At 34.8% G+C, this 22,465-nt stretch overlaps 1 long non-coding RNA gene across 1 annotated transcript; it reads right to left on the reverse strand.

Moving 5' to 3' along the window:
• Window positions 1-783: 783 nt before the first annotated feature.
• Window positions 784-2,747, reverse strand: LOC130051204 (uncharacterized). Its single transcript, XR_008799595.1, has 3 exons — window positions 2,304-2,747; window positions 1,250-1,334; window positions 784-1,115 (listed from the first exon to the last, which is right to left on the reverse strand). It is a non-coding gene; the product is annotated as an uncharacterized LOC130051204 (long non-coding RNA).
• Window positions 2,748-22,465: the final 19,718 nt, after the last annotated feature.

Below are 22,465 nucleotides of genomic sequence, written 5' to 3' on the forward strand. Positions count from 1 at the left end.
CTTATATCCTCCAATGCATTTATGTATGTGCTCTTGCGATTGACCTTTTTGCACCCACAATGATTGCATTAATATTTAGTTATTTTTCATACATTTTTTTACAATAACCAGACACGATTACCTATTATAAGAAATTGATATGATTATACAGCATAGTGCACCAAATATGTTTAAATAACAACTTTATATTTAATATCAATGGAAAGATTTCCATCCAATCGACCCATGGATTGATTGTTTGTATCTTGTTTAACGTCTCTCTCGAGAATTTTTTACTCATATGGAGACGTTACCAAGACCGGTGAACGGCTTTAAATTTAGGCCTTTGCTCGGCGCTTACGGCCATTGAGCAGTGAGGGTTCTTTAGCATGCCACATCTACTGTGACACTGGGCATCCGTTTTGAAGGTCATCTCCGAGGACGAGTGACATTAACACCTGATGCTGAGCGTTTGGCAATGGAACTGTCACTACCTGTTTCAACAACTCAGGTCTGTCGCGGCCGGGATTCGAACCCTGGCCTTCCGCATGCGGGGCGAACGCTCTAACCTCTAGACCACCACCGCGGCTCGACCCATTGATCTCAAGGCTCATATCAGCTATCTTGCTCTCACAAATATATATGTCTCTTCATAAGTTTATGAGTCCTACTTGTAGTCTCACACTGAAACAAAAACTCGCTTGGATAACTTAGAATGCATGCATATTGCATTCACAGTATATATGCACTGAGTGTGTGTAACGGGGGTGGGGGTTTAGAAAATGAGAAATTCAAACACATTGATTAAAGTTATAAAATTGGTATTTTATTTTCATTTAGAAATGTTTACTGATTTTGATATATCAAAAACTTAGAATAATCAACAATGACACTTCCTCTATATTTATACAATATTATTGTCTTTAAAAAAGACATGTAATACATGAGTACATGTACTTGTTTTCCATTAAATTCACACTTTAGTATGTTGCACAATATATCCATTGCTCTGGGCTCACAAATACATTATTGATTCTATCCAAGTCCCATATTTTGCAGAAGTTCTTGAATTTTCTCTGTAACCTGTAAAGTTGTGGGGTCCAGGAGATATGACATCATCAATGTAAATGAAGTACCTGTTATAAAAATTATATTCTGTATATTCAAATATTGAAAAAAAGATGAATATCTAATATACTAAGAATTGTTTTTATAAATGTCTGGTGTTAAAATGAAAAATTCTATCTTACTAAGATAGAAAATATTGTACCTTTCTTGCTGATTTTCATGGCAAATTGCTGTTGAAGTTGTTGGCTGGAAGCCCATTTCAACTTGCACTGGTCCTTAGGATGATGCTTAGAAAAAAATCATCATAATTAATATTTGCACAGTCAGTATTAATCATTAATTATACTGTGTCTGACAATGCCAATTTTAAAATTGTGTGTCTCAATGCATGTTTAGTGAACTTTAAAATGCTGATATATTGAAAATTACACACATAACATGTATTTTATTATGTTAATTTTTAAAATCTTGTCTGAAATCAGTATTAAATATGTAACACTACATGTATGTTAAATGTGTGCAGTGCAGCAATGTGAACTCTTGCAGTAGTAGTACATCTGCATGATTGTTATTTATTTCATATTATTATAGTTACCTTCTATTTAAACTGTACATACCCTTCCACCCTCGGGTCCTTAATGAGGTGAATAAACATCATAATTATCATATTACAATATGAGATGACAGATATGTTTTCATAAACTGCCAGTTCATTCTAATAATATCAAAACAAGTCAACTCTAGATTTATCAGACCTGTCTCCTTTACGGAGTGTGGGTCAAGAGAAGGACATGCATATCTTATTTTCATACAATACATTTATTTGCCTAAGAGGGGGGCTTGTGATTTTACAAATATTTTAAATAAAGTTTTGTAGACCTACATGCTTGCATGAAACATGAAACCCCAGATTTGAAATATCTCTTAGGTCAATGAAATTTCAAGATACTATAAGTACTATCATTTATACCAAATAGAATTTTAGAGCAACACTCCTCCTCCACCCCCCCCCCCCCTCAAAACTTGTGAGAGCCCTTTTTTTTTTTTTTTTTAAATCTGGCATATACATGACATCCATTTACAATTACATGCACATGTAGGAGTTATATTTTGGGCACATATGGAATACATAAATGCACAAAAAATGAAACAGCTCCAAATTGTGCGTTTATAGATGTTATTATAAAATCGCGTTGTGAAATAGCAGAGGAAAAGTGGGTTGAATACAAATTCAATTTGCCATTTTTTTCACTTACCAAACGAAATTATGATTTCGTTGTCCACGTTGAATGCATCCATCGAATTCCTCTTCTCAGAAGAAACTTTGTTTAAACTCTCAATGACTACATAAACAGTATTGAAACTCGGACATCACGATCACGCTACATCAACAACTTTGTTTACGTAGCGCAGCTATGCATGGTGGTGAATTTCGTGAGGTAAAAAGTGCCATTCTGCACGGACGAAACATTTAGTCCACTATTATTACATTGACGTATTCCTAATCTAAACTATGGCCAAATTTCTATATCTTTCGTCGAGACGACCCTCTCAATCATCGATTCAGTCACAGCAACAACTTGTACTTTCGGAACCCCTTTTTGTTTTTCAACTACTCTATGGCGATGTACGGAATTCCGAAAAATAATTTCACGTGAAAATACACGATTTTTACTGATCACGTGGTTGCTATCGGTCTCTACCTTAACGTAAAAACCTTTTCCCTTCATTCGTTTATGACGTCGTTATGTACGTGAAATGTTAGGACGCCTTTATGACGTCAGACCATTTCAAAACTATTTTAAAATGTAACGCCTGAGGATTATAAAATGAAAGCGCTTGCGTTAAATTTTTAACTTTGTGTACTGTTTATTCTATTTCTTTTAATATATATATATATATATACAAGGTCAAAAATTGATGTATATATGTATATAGTCAAAAAATAAAATCCAATACTCAAACTTTTATCTATAGCGCAAAAAGAGGAGGTAATTCTACCCCGTAAGTATAGGCTAAAATTCATTGACAAGGAACCAGATGAGGAAACTAAAATTAGGAAAAACCTTGCAATTCAAAAATTTGATGCTGAAATAACACTTTTACGCATCCGAGTACCAAAATACAAGGCAAAGTTTGAGGACTGTGACCAAAAGATGTATGAAGAGATCACAAACAGATCTGACGAAAACACAAAAAGCAAACTTCTTGACCTCTGGAAAAAAGAAACGGATCAAGAAAAAATCAAGTCAGAGAAACTACTTCACTCAAAACAAAAGTGGCTGGAAGATTACGAGAAAAATTATGGAAATGCTATGGTGAAAAACCCCGAACGTCAAAAACGCAAAAGAAACAATTATCAACGTCAACGACCCAACATGGATTCAGTTCAACAAAATGCAAGTACAACACACAATTTTCAGACTGGACGCAGAGGACCTTCTCCCCAACAAAACCAAGCATATCACAATGAAATTAGGCAAAATAAGCACAGCAAAAATAGCAACACTCGGAGAAATTACGGAAGACAAACACACATGAACAACACTGACGGTCAACAATGGAGAACATCTCGGAACAACAATCAACTGGACCAGACAAACAACAATTTGATTCACCAAGATATAAACCAAAACCAAGAAGGAAGTGGTTCTTTTTTGTGGAAAGGCCAGTTTCACAAGCGCCGCATGAAGACATTCCGCTTCAAACACCTCTAGAAAAAGCGTCAAAGATCGACCCCAAAATTATTAATTTATCTCAAAGAGATTTCTCTACACATGAAATAGAGCTACTAAAAAGAGGTCTTAAATTTACTCCTACACCTAAAAGGAACGACGTAGATGTTATCAAAGACACTGGTGAATTTTGTCGAAAGCTCAGACTCAGAGAATATTTTCAAAATTCAGACAACAGTGATGAATCCCTAGTCAGAAACAAAAGTAATTTTAGGCCAAATCCAAACAGAAACAAACACCTAGATGATTATATAAATTGTTTTAAAAATTCAGCATACAACAATCATATTGATTTCCATGTGCGAGAAAACATTTCAAAAAATGAGAGAACAGCATTAAAAAATCTACTAGTGATGATACTATTATTATAAAGGAGGCTGACAAAGGCGGAGCAATTGTTATTATGGATAAAGACCACTACAAGGAAATGGTCCTAGAACAATTAGATGATATAAACTTCTATCGAGAACTACCTTCGAATGAAGATAATAAAACTATGTCTAGGATAAGGAAATATATATCAAAATTCTCTGACAATTTAACGGAAAAAGAAGCAGCATTCTTACTCAATTTTGAGGTAGAAACAAGTAATTTTTATGGACTACCAAAAATCCACAAGTCTAAGCAAATTCAAAACGGAATACAGAAATCATGTGAACCATACATCAAAATACCGCGCCCAACAGACCTTAAACTACGCCCAATCGTAGCTGGCCCTTCTTGTCCAACACAAAGACTTAGTAATTTCCTAGATATCATACTAAAACCCATCTGCAAATTAGTTCCGAGTTATATTCGGGAGGACATGGATTTCTTAAACCACATTCCTAACATCGTTGAAAAAAATACAAAATTGGTGAGTTTTGATGTCACAAGTTTGTATACAAATATTCCACACAACTTGGGTATAGAAGCCATTTCCTTCTGGATTGATAAACATCAAGGTGTATTACAATCAAGATTTTCAAAAGAATTTATCCTGGAAGGAATCAAAATAGTTTTGGAAAATAATCATTTCTTTTTTGATAACAAATACTTTCTTCAAACAAAAGGAACAGCCATGGGGACAAAAGTCGCCCCCACTTACGCAACTTTAGTTTTGGGTTTTCTTGAGGAGAAACTTTTTACAGAATGCAAATCAGTTTTTGGAGAAGAATGTGGCCTGTATATTGAGAATAACTGGAAACGCTATTTGGATGATTGCTTTATTTTTTGGACCAAATCTTTACAAGATCTACAACACTTCCACAACATGCTAAATCACCTACACGATAACATACGATTTACAATGGAAATTAACGAAAATGAATTACCTTTTTTAGACATCCTGATTGTAAAGGAGGGGGAGAAAATCATAACAGATCTCTACTACAAGAATACAGATTCCCATCAATATTTGATATTTAACTCATGTCATCCATCTCACACCAAACGAAACATCCCTTTTAACATGGCCCGGAGAATTTGCACAATAGTAATAGATGAGGATCGCAGAAATACAAGATTATCTGAACTTAAAATATTTTTATGCAGACAGAAATATCCACCAAAATTAATTGAAACAGCTATACAAAAGGCTAAAGAAACTTCCATCACAGAATTGCGAACTATTAAACAACATGAAGAAACCAACAACAAAATTCCTTTCGTTCTTACACACAACCCGAGAAATCACAACATATTCAAAACAGCCAAGCAGTTATTCCCTATTCTTCAACAATCAGAAACATTAAATGACCTCATTCAGCCCACGGATATACTCCACAGCAGACGTCAACCACCAAATTTGAAAAAAATTCTCACTAAAGCCAAATTTACATCAAACCCCGAAAAACCAGCAGTCTTCAAATGCGAGGATCCACGATGCGGTACTTGCCAATTTATACAAACCGGCCACTCCATAACTTTCAAAAATGGAATGAACTTCAATGTAAATTCAACTATGACGTGTAAATCTAAAAATCTACTTTATTGTATGACGTGCCCTACATGTGGAGAAAACTATATAGGTCAAACAGGAACCAAATTGGCTGACCGTGTTCGTGTACATAAACAACAGATCAGATATCCTACAATAAGAAACACACCGTGTAGCGGACATTTTGATTCGTGCGGGGGAGGCAGTTTTTATATTTTTCCATTTTACAAAGTAAAAGAGGAAAACGAACAATTACGCAGAGCCAAGGAAAACTATTTCATAAAACTGTTTAAGCCGAAACTAAACTGTTAATATCTTTACTTCATGTTATTTAACATGTACATTTTACATAGAATGTCTCCTTTAATGTACAGGAATATTCAGAGGCGCTTAAAACTTATAGACTGAACTATTTTAAATATGTCTGTATTTTTAAAAGTGTCTAACATTAACATTGTATAATGTTCTGACGTCACAATCATGACTGTATTATGTTTGACGTTGCCCACATAACGTCACGAGGATGACGTCATAATGGAACTTGTTTACATTGTTTAAAAATCTACTGACTAGCCCGCAGGGCGAAAGCGCTATAGATAAAAGTTTGAGTATTGGATTTTATTTTTTGACTTTATTCTACCCCGATACCAAGAAAAAATAATTTATTGAATATATATATATATATATATATATATATATATATATATATATACATATATATATACACTACCCTGACCCATGTTCGCACCTTCTACAAGATTCTATTAATTCAAAACGTAAATATGCTCCAGGCCCAATGACTACTCGAATCTTCATTGAATATGTTGCCAATCTTCATACTCAGCCATGCCTTAAAGCCTTTAATGACTTATTACATCTGTACCATCACTTTTATGTAAGATATTAAATCTATGTATGCAATTGTGTAATTGTGATGAGATAAATAAATTCAGTTCAGCTGTCCATTTTGTCGCCTCCGCATTTTCACAACCTCTGCAAGGAGAACTATAGCCACAGTGCTTATCCGTACTGACAGTATTCTCTTCAGTAAATATCAGAACTCTCAATACTTCTCAATAAATATTAGAACCCTCAGTACTTCTCAGTAAATAGCAGAACCTTCAGTACGTCTCAGCAAATATCAGAACCCTCAATATTTCTCAGTAAATATTAGAACCTTCAGTACTTCTCAGTAAATATCAGAACTCTCAGTACTTCTCAGCAAATATCAGAACCCTCAATATTTCTCAGTAAATATTAGAACCTTCAGTACTTCTCAGTAAATAGCAGAACCCTCAGTACTTCTCAGTAAATAGCAGAACCCTCAGTACTTCTCAGTAGATAGCAAAACCCTCGATACTTCTAAGTAAATAACAGAACCCTCAGTACTTCTCAGTAAATACCAGAACCATCAGTACTTCTCAGTAAATAGCAGAACCTTCAGTACTTCTCAGTAAATAGCAGAACCCTCAATATTTCTCAGTAAATATTAGAACCTTCAGTACTTCTCAGTAAATAGCAGAACCCTCAGTACTTCTCAGTAAATAGCAGAACCCTCAGTACTTCTCAGTAGATAGCAAAACCCTCGATACTTCTAAGTAAATAACAGAACCCTCAGTACTTCTCAGTAAATACCAGAACCATCAGTACTTCTCAGTAAATAGCAGAACCTTCAGTACTTCTCAGTAAATAGCAGAACCCTTGGTACAAACGACAGAATATTGCAGACATTACCAGTACAAATCAAATATATACAGGAATATGTCACAGGCAATTTTCAACTGAGAAGTGAAAATGTCGTCTTTAAAAGATAAACCTTGTGGGGAAAAATAAATTTCATATAATTTTCAACAGACTCCTCAAATTTTAAAACCCGCATCATTTTTGATTTTAATTTAGGAAGCTTAATTGTTTTAGGAATAAGCATTCGTGGAGTAAATATAACTTTGAAAAAATAAGATCCTGTAGTATTTTGTTAAAATTCTGTTTGGAATTGCATTTCTCAAATAGGAAATCTATGTTCCTTCTATTCTCAAGTACAAATCTATATTTCCCATAAGATTTTACTTTCATCTGAGCTTTCGGAAGCTGTAGTTTAAACTTATGAAAGCATTCGAAATGTATGTCAATTATGACCAGCATATTATCTTTCTATTAAAAACAAAAATATGCCCTCCATCCACTCCCTTCTATTTTTTAAAGGATAAATCACGTATTTTCCTTTTTGCATGCATTTTATGGGGACTGCTATTTAAACTCTTTTATAAGGGGACAATGAGTATCTGTAACTTATTCAAACAGTACTGTAAAGTTAAATGTACTTTTCAATCATGATTTCCATATTCACAGATACAGATGCCACCTTCTTAAATTGATAAGGACTCTCAAATTATTGTCTGTTCCCTTTCAGCACTTTTAAAAAATTCAATACACCTAGATGAGTTACAATAATAAACATTTCTTACCTTTTTATACCAATACATGTTTTCATATACCTCATCTGCAGTTATTACAGTAAACACGGAAGAAAATTAGCTAGGTGTCACACCCTGAATTTCCACTCTATAATAGAAATTTACACCCGAATTGAACGACAATGACATGTGAACAGTGAAAACGACACGGCGGTTAATTACAAGTCATATTTTCTGGGGGCGGACTATTGATCCGTAATACATGAACTCTTAGTTTCTTTGACTATCTTGTAATCAGGAAATGAAAACGTTCTTCTTCTCAATGTTTGCATGATTTTAGTTCTTAATTCTTTTTTCTTTCTTTTTTTGCAAAAGATCACTTAGCCCGCAGAACAACTATTGTTTGAGTGTATTTAAACAAACACCACGCTGGTAATTGCCATGTACTTTAGATCTGATCTAGTTGTACAGATGTTATGGAATAAGGTCGATAAAGCCAGCGTACATGTATATATACCCAGAAACATGAGATGCAATATTGAGTACATGTAAGTATATCAATTACCGAACGGCCTGCATTTTTCGCAGTTACTCCCCTTTCACAAGATTTCTGGGGAAAGAGGCGTTCCTACCACTGCGGTCCTTAGCCATTCTTTACACAGCAAAACTTTTCTTATTCGACATGCGTGTATGATAATGAATTCAACAAATAATTCCGGTTTTGTTAATCGACATGCATTGCAGTGATGATTTACCCCCACCCTTCCCCCTTTTTTGCAAAAATTTACAATATAATGTGAGTAAAACTTCAGATGGCCGAGTACTTTAGCTAATGTTGGCCCCCCTTTTCGGAATTCCTGGATCCGCCACTGCTTTCTACATGTACATTTATGAAAACGAATTCAATAAATTCATGTTCGTTTTTCGACATACATGTATAAAAACGTATTTAATTCATGGAAACTGTAACTATTTTTAACCATATCTATTCAGTAAATTTCCGTTATTATTTCCCTATACACTTTGCACTATATGTGATGAACCACCAGAAAACCAGGCTTATTGAATTTTTTCAACATTTTTAGATAGGTTTTATATCAATAAATAAAAATATGAAATATTTCAGTGAAACTCCTTATAAGTAGACATTAACGGCAAATTGACAACTCAACTGTATGACAAACGGGATGATTTCAGCTTCTCCATCATTAACTTCCCATATCTATGTAGCAATATTCCATTATCACCTGCATATGGTGGTTATATATCTCAACTGATTCGATATGCAAGAGCTTGTTCTGCGTATCGTCAGTTTTTAAATCGAGGTAAGCTACTGACAAACAAGTTGATGGTACAGGGGTTGTCGCAAATTCTATAGTCGTTATAACGATCTAGTTCGTCAAAACAATCTATCATTGGGTCAAATGCTGTCTGACGTGTTTCATACCGATTGTTAAGCCGTTCTTGGCACACTGATTTTGACTGCGAATAACTCCGTTTACCTGAACAGGATATAGGGTTCACAGCGGGTGTGACCGGTCGACAGGGGATGCTTACTCCTCCTAGGCACCTGATCCCACCTCTGGTGTGTCCAGGGGTCCGTGTTTGCCCAACTATCTATTTTGTATTGCTTGTAGGAGTTATGAGATTGATCACTGTTCGTTATCTTCACCTTTCATTTATGACATTGCGAAGTCGACACCTTCCTCCTGAAACTATTGCATTACGTCTATGTAACGTTACGTGTGTAATATTTTTATAACCTTTACTATTCTTTTAAGAACAGAAATCACTATTGTACTTCGAAGGTGGCTAAATCATCGTATTGACCTCAAAAACGGCAATAATTGTTTTATTATATGATTAAATGATTAAAAAACCCTTCAAGATTGTTCTTTGCTCTAATTGTAAGTTTCAACGACCTATTTTTGGTCCTATGTGGAAAAAATAATTCCTTATGTTCACCTGGAAGGTCACGTGCAGGTAAACATAACGTAGTATGATTTCTACATTGTTGGATCTCAGCCAATTAGAAAGCTAGGAATTATTCAATCATATAATAATAGAAAATATTCACTTCTACAATAAAGTCATATTCATAACAACAATAACCAACTTACATATGAAAGCAAACAAAGCTATGTGTCGAGAAAATGCAGAAGAATTGTAGCTGAATGCTTGATTGATTGATTTTATCTTGTTTAACGTCCCACTCGAGAATTTTTCACTCATATAGAGACGTCACCAATATCGGTGATGGTCTTCAAATTTAGGCCTATGCTCGGCGCTTACAGCCATTGAGCAGTGAGGGTTCTTTAGCGTGCCACACCTACTGTGACACGGGACATGCGTTTTTAAGGTCATCTCCGAGGACCCGTGACATTCACACCTGATGCCGAGCGTTTTGCGTGGAATTGTTACTACTTGAGTGCGTTCGAGATCGCCAGTCTTCGTACGAGCACAAATCCCTGCATGTCGATCCCGAACGCCAAGAACACAACCCGAGAGCAAGACCTCACACCACCCCTGTAGGTAGTGTGGTCGAAGAACAAAGAACACGTTCGTGTGCACATGTTCTCGTCGTTCGCGACTTCAAGAACGGAGCACGAGAACAACGGGAACGGCGACCTCGAACGCACTCCCTGTTTTAACGACTTAGGTCTCTAGCGACCGGAATTCGAACCCCGACCTTCCGCATGCGGGGCGAACGCTGTACCTCTGGACCGCGGCTGAATGCTTGAAAACATACTTTACAAGGTTAGAATAAATATAGTGGTACATTTATCGGTCGCACTGATTCAGTGGTTAGAGATTTCGCTTCATGACCGGAAGCCCGATGGTTCGATTCCTGCTCCTACTATAATCGCGTCCATACCTTAGACAGGTAGAGATTGTTCCTTCACCAAACGCTCAGCAATTATATGCGGGATGGTTGGTTTTATATTGCTTAACCTCCCACTCGAGAATTTTTCGCTCATATGGAGGCTTCATCATTGCCAAGGAAGGGCTGCAAATTTTAACCTACGTTCGGCGCTTACGGACTTTGAGCAGGGAGGAATCTTTATCGTGCCACACCTGCTGTGACACGGGGCCTCGGTTTTTGCAGTCTCATCCGAAGGACCGCCCCATTTAATGGCCAATTCCGACAAGGAAGGGGTACTGATGACCTACTCTAACCCGGATCCCCAAGGGACAATTTATAATTGGGAGTTGTGGGTCTTTATGAACATGACTTAATAAACGGAGGTCCCGTGACATGGTAGGCGTTGGCACGTTAAGGAACCCTCATTGGTACATCCCAGAGCGCCATCCACGACTCTTAATTTGGGGTACGTCACCTACAGCTGATGACGCCTCAATATGAGTAAAACATTGTCGAAGGGACTTAAATAAAGAAAAAGCACAACCAATTAAAAGTGTTCGCTTTTAAAATCAAATTTAGAGTTTCCCAGCTGATGACGTCAGTTACACCCACCTTAACATATTACTATTTCAATACGCGAAAGCATGTTTTGCGTATGATCAATGTTTACATCGAAGCAGGCTACTGACAAATAACATTTCAACATTTTCGTCAGTCAGCGTTTTCATGTATATATTGACTATTACAATGACTTGCATGCAATTCAATTTAGCTAAACTTAATCCCCTATTGAGAGTTTACACCCGCCTTGAGCCTTCTGCCCTGATCAGATAAACGGAATAATTTGTATTCAAAAAACGGCCTAATAATTGGTATGAAACCCGTCATACAGCATTCAACCTTCATGTAATGACAGATTGTATTTGTAAATCAGTTGAATATATCGACCATAGAATTTGCCAAATGCCGACTTTAGATGAGACTGTTGAAATCCCTGTAGCCTGCCTCGATAACGGAATAATGTGAATTCGAGTTATTGAAGGAAACATGATATTTTGGTTTCTACTTTTATCACATTCGCTTCTTCACGTTACGTGCATGCGCTCTCTTTTTATGTAATTTAGATAAAAAGGAGTATGATAAAAATACTTGTTGGAATATCTTTATCTAGCTGCTCTCGCCTAACGGGAGCACCCTCAATCTATTAGCGAGCACAGCGAACCCTTACATGTGTTTGAGAAAATTAGGGGAAGATAGGCAATGAAAGATAACATCACGAAAACTTTCTTCGTCCAACCATGAGTACCGCCATATTGACCCAATTGAAAAAGTTTTTGCCAACTGGTACTGTTTGACATACAAGCCAATGAACTCATATTATTTGGTTTATGCGATTTTGTTTGACTTTAAAGGGGCATGGACACGATTTGAGCTGAAATGTTTCAAATTTTATTTTTCAGATTTTAATGTTTAGAATGCTTAACTAATGTATTTCTAATGGTCAGGAAAAATTTGAATGTCATTTGTCGAGGTACATGGAGATACAGAACTCACCATTCTTTGTTATGTAAACAAGACTCGTGCCATGTTTTTGTTGACATACGTTATTTAAATATACTAGTAAAAGGTTCGATCTCATTTTGTTTTAAACATGCTATTTCCTATCAAATAATCTATATGTAAACAAAAACATTTCATGGGCCTTGTTTACATAACAAAGAATTATGAGTGTATCTCACTTTTAATTCAACAACTGATATTCAAATTTTGGTTGACCATTAGAAATACTTTAGTTAGGTGTTGTAAATAGTAAAAATGGGGGGGGGGGGGGGGGATTTGAAAAATTTCAGCTCAAATTGTGTCCATGCTCCTTTGATCAAATCAAAATCGGACAATTAAAATGATCTTCATAATTCATTTAAGTTTCTTTTCCACGTAAAACATCCGGATGTTTCTTGTTTGCAATGTTAATCTTTTTTTTATTAAGAAACATGACGCCACGGTCGTCGTATTAACGTTATAGTACATATGATGAAGCAGAGGGTCTAGAATCAGAGACGCCAATGAGTCTATTATGGAGGACGTGTTTTTACAACATCTAATAAGAAATGCCGCTCATGGCATAAAGTTTTCAGATGACTTTTCACAGAGACGACCTATCCCTTCTTCAGGACAAAAGGAAAGAATTACATAATGTGGCCAATGTTAACAGAATATAGCATCCTTACCATCTACATGTGTAACCCCCCCCCCCATCCCCGCCCCTCTCCGCCCCCTAACCTCCGTCCTCGTGTATAGGTAGAACTGTATGCCAATCAATCCATCACATTTGCTATCATACGGGCACCTGCAGCTCAGGTCAATTGCATCGAGAAATCCCACCTCTTTGGCGTCATGCATTTGATACCTAAAACTGTTCAGTAAGATCTCCCATAAGGATATTAATTATTCTTTGTGAAAGTCTGCTAGTGAATGACGACGTGGTGCCTACTATCCGACACGTGAGAACCACAGTGTCTTCGAATGTGTGAACGAATGATGAAGGCCTACTCCGACACAGAAACACTCAGTACTACGTTAAATTAAACGAAGAGTTCAGCGGGCCATAACGCTCGCCTGAGTCACCTTGTTTATACAGAAAAAAGAGTCATGATTTTGGAACATAAAGCGCATAAATCCTTAAACTCCCATAAGGGACCCGCTCTGATTCCAGGGGCCTTGGAATGGATTTCAAAAATTCACATTTAACTGAGAGCACTTCCATATTAATTAAACTTAACATCATAAGAATTCATCAAGACTATCCTTGTGTTTTAAAGAAATCTCTTTCGAGAAGCTGAATATTTCAGTCAGGAACTAAGCTTGCCCGTCTTCACATGCTTTATAAGCAGGGTATATGTTTAGCCATGGTGTCAATACCTACAGCTAACACTTTGTAACGTAAAATAGTGACGTTTTAGCTAGGCACATATTGTGATGTTACAGCGAAAAAGGTTCTCTGAATCCCAAATACGAATTCTTTGTAATAGCATGATTTTTTTATCGTACACCTGAGCATATTATCCAGTGTCAGCGTCCGATATCTTTATACAAATACTAGTTTTCAAAATCATTTGGTTTGGGTATTTTTGTCAGTTATTGTCTAAATCAAGGTTTTTTTTGTCAATCCCATCCTTTTTCAATATTTTACAAACATTGATGAACCAGTGATCACTGCTTATTATATTCAGTTTTTCGTCCTAGAAACATTATATAAAGAAAGCCCTGTGTCAAAAGCGGTTGAAATTGACCATGTGTTTGATTTTAACAGTGGACAGACGGCTAGACGGACGCCAGGCCAACACCAATCAGAAAACGCCATAGACGGTTTAGTCGGTAAAGAGCGCTGTATGTGTGTATATGTAATATAAATATTGATTGTATGTTGTTTAACGTTCCGCTCGAGAATATAAACGTTACATTCAAATAAACTAATGACATCTGTGTAATGTGTATTATATAATATAAAGACGTTATACAAACTAATGATATCTGTGTAATGTGTATTATATAATATAAAGACATTATACAAACTAATGATATTTGTGTAATGTGTATTATATAATATAAAGACGTTATACAAACTAATGATATCTGTGTAATGTGTATTATATAATATAAAGACGTTATACAAACTAATGATATCTGAAATTAAAGAAAGTAGGAAATGGGAAGAAATTTCAAGAAATTAAAAGTAGACCAGTTCCATAAATCGCCGATAATATACCAGATGTAGAGTATGACCTAGAGGTTCAATTCAAATTAGAAATACAAACAGTAATCAAACGACTGAAAATAGTAAAACTCCTGGGAACGACCAGTTACAAAAGCAGCAGAATTGTGTGAAACCAACCCTTCTCGTGTTACAGATCTATTTTCACCCCGTGTTATGTAATTATTAAAGGTCTGTATTACCTGCTGCAGCAAATGGAGAGACATGCCCATACCAATACTGATCGATAGAATCAGAAGAGCAGTTGATGTCAAACATTTTCCACAAACTTGGAAGACACGTTTACAGGCAACAGCTTTTTAGTGACGTCATGGAGTGAGGCAAACCTGCATAACCTCTTTAAGAGAAAAGCATGCAGTCATAAGGTTGCATTCCACGCACAAGTCCTCTGAAGTTGATATCAAAGAAGATGCCGTAGTTCCTCATTAACAATATCTACGCAGTCTTTGGTGATCAGGTCTTGCAATTGTCCGTTGTAATTCCCATGGGCAGAAATTGTGCTCTTGAATTAGCCGACCTGTTTTCGAATTCTTATCAAAAATAATTTATTCAAAAGCTTCTGCATGAGAAGAAAACATATCTTGCTGTGGCCTTCAATTCGACATTTAAATGCATAGATGACTTCATTTATCAACAATACTCTTTTTCATTCATATGTCGACTCAATATATTCCAGTGAACTATAAATAAAAGATACCACCGAATCTTTAATATCTGCTTCATATTTGGATACTGTACTGGACATAGATGTCAACTAACAACTCAACTGTATGATGATTGAGGTGACTTCATCTTCTCCATCGTTAACTTCCCATATTCATTCAATAATATTCAATTTTCGCCTGTATATTATGTTTATTCCACGAAATAAAATTCCTCGTCATTACTAACAATAGAGGCACAGTCAACTTTAACTATACCACTGCACCGACAATAGTTTATTACAAAAAATATAATATCCAATATCACAATCATCAAAATATAGCCAATTTGATTATCAATATGATATGTTTACATCCCCCCTTTATGTTTTAATTTCTTGAAAACTGAGGATAAAGTTTTACATGTATTTACATTGCATAGATTGTAAAATCAGTAAACTCCCTCTTTCTCACAAACATGCATAATTATGATTTTTTATACTTGTGACTCAAACACTGATGTAAACAGAAAAAAAACCATGTTATTAAAAAACACTGCAGACAAATTGAAATTCTTTTTACATTTTGGTAAAATTATATATGTAATTAAAAATAGATGATACAAAAGATTTACAAACAATTCTTAAATGAAAGGTACTACATGTTTTACAAATACTATGCTTGTTTACAAAGTGTTTGTGTATGTATGATTTACTCTACAGTGTTTGTGTATGTATGATTTACTCTACAGTGTTTGTGTATGTATGATTTGCTCTACAGTGTCTGTGTATGTATGATTTACTCTATGTACAGTGTCTGTGTATGTATGATTTACTCTACAGTGTCTGTGTATGTATGATCTGCTCTACAGTGTCTGTGTATGTATGATTTACTCTACAGTGTTTGTGTATGTATGATTTACTCTACAGTGTTTGTGTATGTATGATTTACTCTATGTACAGTGTCTGTGTATGTATGATTTACTCTACAGTGTTTGTGTATGTATGATTTACTCTATGTACAGTGTTTGTGTATGTATGATTTACTCTACAGTGTTTGTGTATGTATGATTTACTCTACAGTGTTTGTGTATGTATGATTTACTCTATGTACAGTGTTTGTGTATGTATGATTTACTCTACAGTGTTTGTGTATGTATGATTTACTCTATGTACAGTGTCTGTGTATGTATGATTTTCTCTACAGTGTTTGTGTATATATGATTTACTCTATGTACAGTGTTTGTGTATGTATGATTTGGTGTACAGTGTTTGTGTATGTATGATTTACTCTATGTACAGTGTTTGTGTATGTATGATTTACTCTATGTACAGTGTTTGTGTATGTATGATTTGCTGTACAGTGTTTGTGTATGTATGATTTACTCTACAGTGTCTGTGTATGTATGATTTACTCTATGTACAGTGTTTGTGTATGTATGATTTACTCTATGTACAGTGTTTGTGTATGTATGATTTGCTGTACAGTGTCTGTGTCTGTATGATTTACTCTACAGTGTCTGTGTATGTATGATTTACTCTATGTACAGTGTTTGTGTATGTATGATTTGCTGTACAGTGTCTGTGTATGTATGATTTACTCTACAGTGTTTGTGTATGTATGATTTACTCTATGTACAGTGTCTGTGTATGTATGATTTACTCTACAGTGTTTGTGTATGTATGATTTACTCTACAGTGTTTGTGTATGTATGATTTTCTCTACAGTGTTTGTGTATATATGATTTACTCTATGTACAGTGTTTGTGTATGTATGATTTGCTCTACAGTGTTTGTGTATGTATGATTTCCTCTATGTACAGTGTCTGTGTATGTATGATTTACTCTACAGTGTCTGTGTATGTATGATTTACTCTATGTACAGTGTCTGTGTATGTATGATTTACTCTACAGTGTCTGTGTATGTATGATCTGCTCTACAGTGTCTGTGTATGTATGATTTACTCTACAGTGTTTGTGTATGTATGATTTACTCTACAGTGTTTGTGTATGTATGATTTACTCTATGTACAGTGTCTGTGTATGTATGATTTACTCTACAGTGTTTGTGTATGTATGATTTACTCTATGTACAGTGTTTGTGTATGTATGATTTACTCTACAGTGTTTGTGTATGTATGATTTACTCTACAGTGTTTGTGTATGTATGATTTACTCTATGTACAGTGTTTGTGTATGTATGATTTACTCTACAGTGTTTGTGTATGTATGATTTACTCTATGTACAGTGTCTGTGTATGTATGATTTTCTCTACAGTGTTTGTGTATATATGATTTACTCTATGTACAGTGTTTGTGTATGTATGATTTGGTGTACAGTGTTTGTGTATGTATGATTTACTCTATGTACAGTGTTTGTGTATGTATGATTTACTCTATGTACAGTGTTTGTGTATGTATGATTTGCTGTACAGTGTTTGTGTATGTATGATTTACTCTACAGTGTCTGTGTATGTATGATTTACTCTATGTACAGTGTTTGTGTATGTATGATTTACTCTATGTACAGTGTTTGTGTATGTATGATTTGCTGTACAGTGTCTGTGTCTGTATGATTTACTCTACAGTGTCTGTGTATGTATGATTTACTCTATGTACAGTGTTTGTGTATGTATGATTTGCTGTACAGTGTCTGTGTATGTATGATTTACTCTACAGTGTTTGTGTATGTATGATTTACTCTATGTACAGTGTCTGTGTATGTATGATTTACTCTACAGTGTTTGTGTATGTATGATTTACTCTACAGTGTTTGTGTATGTATGATTTTCTCTACAGTGTTTGTGTATATATGATTTACTCTATGTACAGTGTTTGTGTATGTATGATTTGCTCTACAGTGTTTGTGTATGTATGATTTCCTCTATGTACAGTGTCTGTGTATGTATGATTTACTCTACAGTGTCTGTGTATGTATGATTTACTCTATGTACAGTGTCTGTGTATGTATGATTTGCTCTATGTACAGTGTCTGTGTATGTATGATTTGCTCTACAGTGTCTGTGTATGTATGATTTGCTCTACAGTTTCTGTGTATGTATGATTTGCTCTATGTACAGTGTCTGTGTATGTATGATTTGCTCTACAGTGTCTGTGTATGTATGATTTACTCTACAGTGTTTGTGTATATATGATTTACTCTATGTACAGTGTCTGTGTATGTATGATTTGCTCTATGTACAGTGTTTGTGTATGTATGATTTACTCTATGTACAGTGTTTGTGTATGTATGATTTACTCTATGTACAGTGTTTGTGTATGTATGATTTGCTCTATGTACAGTGTCTGTGTGTGTATGATTTACTCTACAGTGTCTGTGTATGTATGATTTACTCTACAGTGTCTGTGTATGTATGATTTACTCTATGTACAGTGTTTGTGTATGTATGATTTGCTGTACAGTGTTTGTGTATGTATGATTTACTCTATGTACAGTGTCTGTGTATGTATGATTTACTCTATGTACAGTGTTTGTGTATGTATGATTTGCTGTACAGTGTTTGTGTATGTATGATTTACTCTACAGTGTCTGTGTATGTATGATTTACTCTATGTACAGTGTTTGTGTATGTATGATTTACTCTACAGTGTTTGTGTATGTATGATTTACTCTACAGTGTCTGTGTATGTATGATTTACTCTATGTACAGTGTTTGTGTATGTATGATTTACTCTATGTACAGTGTTTGTGTATGTATGATTTGCTCTATGTACAGTGTTTGTGTGTGTATGATTTACTCTATGTACAGTGTTTGTGTATGTATGATTTACTCTACAGTGTCTGTGTATGTATGATTTACTCTATGTACAGTGTTTGTGTATGTATGATTTACTCTATGTACAGTGTTTGTGTATGTATGATTTACTCTACAGTGTCTGTGTATGTATGATTTACTCTATGTACAGTGTTTGTGTATGTATGATTTACTCTATGTACAGTGTTTGTGTATGTATGATTTGCTGTACAGTGTCTGTGTCTGTATGATTTGCTCTACAGTGTCTGTGTATGTATGATTTACTCTATGTACAGTATTTGTGTATGTATGATTTGCTGTACAGTGTCTGTGTATGTATGATTTACTCTACAGTGTTTGTGTATGTATGATTTACTCTATGTACAGTGTCTGTGTATGTATGATTTACTCTACAGTGTTTGTGTATGTATGATTTACTCTACAGTGTTTGTGTATGTATGATTTACTCTATAATGTTTGTGTATATATGATTTACTCTATGTACAGTGTCTGTGTATGTATGATTTACTCTACAGTGTTTGTGTATGTATGATTTACTCTATGTACAGTGTTTGTGTATATATGATTTACTCTACAGTGTTTGTGTATGTATGATTTACTCTACAGTGTTTGTGTATGTATGATTTACTCTACAGTGTCTGTGTATGTATGATTTACTCTACAGTGTTTGTGTATGTATGATTTACTCTACAGTGTTTGTGTATGTATGATTTGCTGTACAGTGTCTGTGTATGTATGATTTACTCTACAGTGTTTGTGTATGTATGATTTGCTGTACAGTGTTTGTGTATGTATGATTTACTCTACAGTGTTTGTGTATGTATGATTTGCTGTACAGTGTCTGTGTATGTATGATTTACTCTACAGTGTTTGTGTATGTATGATTTACTCTATGTACAGTGTTTGTGTATGTATGATTTACTCTACAGTGTTTGTGTATGTATGATTTACTCTACAGTGTTTGTGTATGTATGATTTACTCTACAGTGTTTGTGTATGTATGATTTACTCTACAGTGTTTGTGTATGCATGATTTACTCTACAGTGTTTGTGTATGTATGATTTACTCTAGAATGTTTGTGTATATATGATTTACTCTATGTACAGTGTCTCTGTATGTATGATTTGCTCTACAGTGTTTGTGTATGTATGATTTACTTTACAGTGTTTGTGTATGTATGATTTGCTGTACAGTGTTTGTGTATGTATGATTTGCTCTATGTACAGTGTTTGTGTATGTATGATTTACTCTACAGTGTTTGTGTATGTATGATTTGCTGTACAGTGTTTGTGTATGTATGATTTACTCTACAGTGTTTGTGTATGTATGATTTGCTGTACAGTGTCTGTGTATGTATGATTTACTCTACAGTGTTTGTGTATGTATGATTTACTCTATGTACAGTGTCTGTGTATGTATGATTTACTTTACAGTGTTTGTGTATGTATGATTTGCTGTACAGTGTTTGTGTATGTATGATTTACTCTACAGTGTTTGTGTATGTATGATTTGCTGTACAGTGTCTGTGTATGTATGATTTACTCTACAGTGTTTGTGTATGTATGATTTACTCTATGTACAGTGTCTGTGTATGTATGATTTGCTCTACAGTGACTGTGTATGTATGATTTACTCTACAGTGTTTGTGTATGTATGATTTACTCTATGTACAGTGTTTGTGTATGTATGATTTGCTCTACAGTGTCTGTGTATGTATGATTTACTCTACAGTGTTTGTGTATGTATGATTTACTCTACAGTGTTTGTGTATGTATGATTTGGTGTACAGTGTCTGTGTATGTATGATTTACTCTACAGTGTTTGTGTATGTATGATTTACTCTATGTACAGTGTTTGTGTATGTATGATTTGCTCTACAGTGTCTGTGTATGTATGATTTACTCTACAGTGTTTGTGTATGTATGATTTACTCTACAGTGTTTGTGTATGTATGATTTACTCTATGTACAGTGTCTGTGTATGTATGATTTGCTCTACAGTGTTTGTGTATGTATGATTTACTCTACAGTGTTTGTGTATGTATGATTTGCTGTACAGTGTCTGTGTATGTATGATTTACTCTACAGTGTTTGTGTATGTATGATTTACTCTATGTACAGTGTCTGTGTATGTATGATTTACTTTACAGTGTTTGTGTATGTATGATTTGCTGTACAGTGTTTGTGTATGTATGATTTACTCTACAGTGTTTGTGTATGTATGATTTGCTGTACAGTGTCTGTGTATGTATGATTTACTCTACAGTGTTTGTGTATGTATGATTTACTCTATGTACAGTGTCTGTGTATGTATGATTTGCTCTACAGTGACTGTGTATGTATGATTTACTCTACAGTGTTTGTGTATGTATGATTTACTCTATGTACAGTGTTTGTGTATGTATGATTTGCTCTACAGTGTCTGTGTATGTATGATTTACTCTACAGTGTTTGTGTATGTATGATTTACTCTACAGTGTTTGTGTATGTATGATTTGGTGTACAGTGTCTGTGTATGTATGATTTACTCTACAGTGTTTGTGTATGTATGATTTACTCTATGTACAGTGTTTGTGTATGTATGATTTGCTCTACAGTGTCTGTGTATGTATGATTTACTCTACAGTGTTTGTGTATGTATGATTTACTCTACAGTGTTTGTGTATGTATGATTTACTCTATGTACAGTGTCTGTGTATGTATGATTTGCTCTACAGTGTTTGTGTATGTATGATTTACTCTACAGTGTTTGTGTATGTATGATTTACTCTATGTACAGTGTCTGTGTATGTATGATTTGCTGTACAGTGTCTGTGTATGTATGATTTACTCTACAGTGTTTGTGTATGTATGATTTACTCTATGTACAGTGTCTGTGTATGTATGATTTACTCTATGTACAGTGTTTGTGTATGTATGATTTGCTCTACAGTGTCTGTGTATGTATGATTTACTCTACAGTGTTTGTGTATGTATGATTTACTCTATAATGTTTGTGTATATATGATTTACTCTATGTACAGTGTCTGTGTATGTATGATTTACTCTATGTACAGTGTTTGTGTATGTATGATCTGCTCTATAGTGTCTGTGTATGTATGATTTACTCTACAGTGTTTGTGTATGTATGATTTACTCTACAGTGTTTGTGTATGTATGATTTACTCTACAGTGTCTGTGTATGTATGATTTACTCTACAGTGTCTGTGTATGTATGATTTACTCTACAGTGTTTGTGTATGTATGATTTACTCTACAGTGTCTGTGTATGTATGATTTACTCTACAGTGTTTGTGTATG

This window comes from Ostrea edulis, chromosome 1, assembly GCF_947568905.1.
Source record: "Ostrea edulis chromosome 1, xbOstEdul1.1, whole genome shotgun sequence".
NCBI lineage: Eukaryota > Metazoa > Mollusca > Bivalvia > Ostreida > Ostreidae > Ostrea > Ostrea edulis.